The following is a 3340-nucleotide window of genomic DNA, read 5'->3' on the forward strand; positions in this document are numbered from 1 at the left end:
CGGCGGCGATAAGAGGACGAGCGAGGCGCGGAGCACCTCCCTCTGCGGGAGCCCGGCGCCGAGGCTGGGCTGAGGCGGAGGCGTCGCTACCGGGGCCGACGCACGGATGTGGGCGCTCGCCCCTGGGACGAGGCTGGCGGCTGCCGGCGGCGGGGCGGGGTCGGGACGTGAGGCGGGTGGGGGGCCGGGTTCTGCTGAGGGAAAGGACCCTCCGCACCGCCGCGGGTGTCCCTTCGCGAGACGCTGAAACCTGTGCTAGTGAGGAGGAGATCACCCTTCCCTCCGGGAAGGCAGGCGATGGGCAGGAAAGCCCGGGGGACGCTGCCCAGCCAGCTGGGAGGGGGTCAGGCCAAAGCCCTCAGAGACCGGGAAGAAGGGGTCTCACGGTAGACTCCCCCTTCCCTGATTTTCCCTCAGGCCAACCGGCCCATCTCCCGTGGAGGGTTTCCAGCTTTCCCCCTGAGGAAACCAGGGGCCCAGCAGCGCCTTTGCTCTGAGGCAGGGTCCTTGCCCCAAGCGGGACCCAGCCACCGGCTTCCCTCGGCCTGCCAGCGGGGCCCAGCCCTGCCTGCCTGGAAAAGGAGGAGGAGGAGGGCAGGAGCCTGCGAGCCGAGTCCCGCAGCCCGGCCGGTCCCAACTTGTGCCCTGCCATCGGTGTGGTGCGCATTCAGGTTTTACCAGCAGTTCCCCAGCCTGAGCACAACGCCGTGTTGCAGGCCTGATCCAGAGAAAGAGCAGCTGTAGCCTATTACTTACCACTCCCCTGAATCCTTAGGGGAAGAAGTTTAAAGGGTGTCTTTCCACAGCCTTGCTAGCTCAAGTTAACTCAAATTTTCCTTTTAATCCACCTCCTAGTTCCCAAAACTCAATCCGAGGCAGTTGGCCGGTCAGGTTGTGTTTCAAACCCTGCCGCCTCAGTGTCCCAACGCTGTGAGGATCGAGCAGCGCAGCTGCAGGAGCTCATCCAGCGCTAATCCAGTCGCTGCTAACACGGTCACCTGTGCTGCTGAAGAAAAACCCCAGTATTTTGTAGCTAAAGCGCAGCTCTTTCTGAAGCGCTTCCACACGACAATCCTAGGACCGGAGTACCTGCAGTGAGCGCATACAGCCCAACAGCGCGGTTATAATCATTTCTGCTACGGGCTCGTCATTACACGAGGGTAGCTTTTTACCCAACTTGAAGCGAATTTGATGTTCCATTGCAGAGCACTTGAGGAGCCTCACGTGGCTGGGAGAGATGCGTTCTCTCTCTAGTACTGCACATTGGCGTGCATGTGGAAAACAGTAACGACATTTGCACTACGCTGCTGATAACTGGCACATAGTACTAGCATAGTTTGGACCCAAAATATCTGCTTTAAAAATTAGAAGGCAATAGGCAGGAGAGGGAGAAAGCTGAGTGAGAACAGCACAGAAAAATAAGGGCTGGTGTTACCCTGTGTACTTCTTTTGGCAAGGTTATAGCACATTGCAAAGCCCTCGCGTGGCAGAGATGTGTGTTCAGAGTGAATTCTAACAATTTCACTGAAATCCTTGGACTTGTCATAGTTTCAGCAGAGTGCACTGTGAAGTTATAACTTACAATTCCTCTTTCATATGTCTTTTTGTGTGTGTGAGGTCATTGGTGAGATGTGATGGGGAATGCTGAGGTATCACACTGATAAAGTAGGTTGATAGACAGAATACATCATCGGGTGAGGAACAAAAAATGGGAGTTTGAGCTTTATGCCCTACTTGCACATATAGGAGTCCTCTGCCATTATTTTTTTCTATTTTGATTTCTGTGTGTCCAGAGATACCTGCAAAACTGGAATAGCTGCAGGTAACCTTTCATGATCCCAGGAGGACAATCCAGCTGCAGATTCTGCGCCCAATCCCACTTTCTAGAACTTACAGCCACTTAGAGGTCTGTTTAAATAGTTTCTGCCCTTTCCTGGGGTTTGTTACTGGCAATGTTTCAAAACAGTGCTGTCACTACTGTGAGAAGAAGAGTTTTTCTGAACAGTTTTGTTCTTTGGGCTGCACAGCTTACAAATAAACCTTCTTACCAATGGCACGCACACATCCTTTTGGAAAAATACTTTCCATGCAGCTCAGCTGGGAACAGCAATCATTCGGTTTAAGATCAGTCAGACCGGTTGCCAGCGTTAGCCGCTGCTGCGACATTCGTAAATGGGTTATCGCTGGTCTGTTTGCCCCTTTCCCCGCTGGTAAATGCCCAGTGCTCATAAACAGAGGAGATCAAACTGTTGGCAAACATTTCTTTGAGGCCTCACAGCTCAGAACTTCGCACCCACACAGTATCCTACAAATTGGCTTGCAATCAGCAGTGATTCAGTTTGGCCACACAGGCAATTAGTAACTCTGCTGGTTGCCAGCTCTTTTTATATAACTGGAAATGTTTTGCTATGACAGACAGTTTCAGACAGAAGCATTTCTCTAAAGCCCTTGCAGTTTCTAGATAAGTTTTCTCTTTATCTCCTCTAGGCTGCTAGATGTTAAATAAAACTATGGTAGTTGTGTTTCTTTTGGGTCCCTTAAATTAAAGGTGAATGTCTTACTCGGTAACCTCAATTTCCTGCTTGTTCCTCTGACAATTAAAATTCAGCGTTATTCACAAGGACAGGAAATGTGCATGGATCCTGTTCTTTCCAGATAGAGAAATTTCATGTGAAGCAGCAGTGACTAAACAAGTGCTTTACAGAGTTATTAGAGAAAATCATACAAAATCAATAATGAAAGGGTGGTATTTCCTGATACACTTTTTTTTAAAAGAGGCCTGGATCTGCTTTGGAAGTAGTAGCAGGATGTGGTATTTATGTTCCCTGTGACAAGCATATTTGCATTAGCTGTGATATTGCACCACAATGAAAGCAAATATGTTATCTCACCTGTTCTGCCTGTGCCCACAGCCGGGAACAAATACCAGCTGGCAGCAGCTGCCCAGCTCGGCATAGCTTCACTCTTCTCCAGCAATAAGGAAGAAGTTGCAGCCAACTCTCTCTCTCCCCTGTTTTTCCTTTAATTATCCCAGAAAGTTATTTCTTATTCAAATTTTTCTTTAAGGCCTGCTCTACTTGGAAAAAAAAAAAAATCATTTTAACTATGTTTAGCAAAACTGGTGTATGCCTTTAAGTAAGCTGTCTTAAACCAGTTCTTGTGGCTCAGTTGTGGTTTTTCACAAAGTATTAATAGCGTCATTTTTCATTTCACTAATGCAAGCTAAATTAATGTACATTCAACCTCATTAAACTGCTACAAACTTCTCATGCAAATTTACTCAATCTGCTTTAGTCTTGCTTAACTCACTCGGCGTGGGTCTGCAAGGACTGGGGCACGC

This window comes from Calonectris borealis, chromosome W (assembly GCF_964195595.1).
Source record: "Calonectris borealis chromosome W, bCalBor7.hap1.2, whole genome shotgun sequence".
NCBI classification, from domain to species: Eukaryota; Metazoa; Chordata; class Aves; order Procellariiformes; family Procellariidae; genus Calonectris; species Calonectris borealis.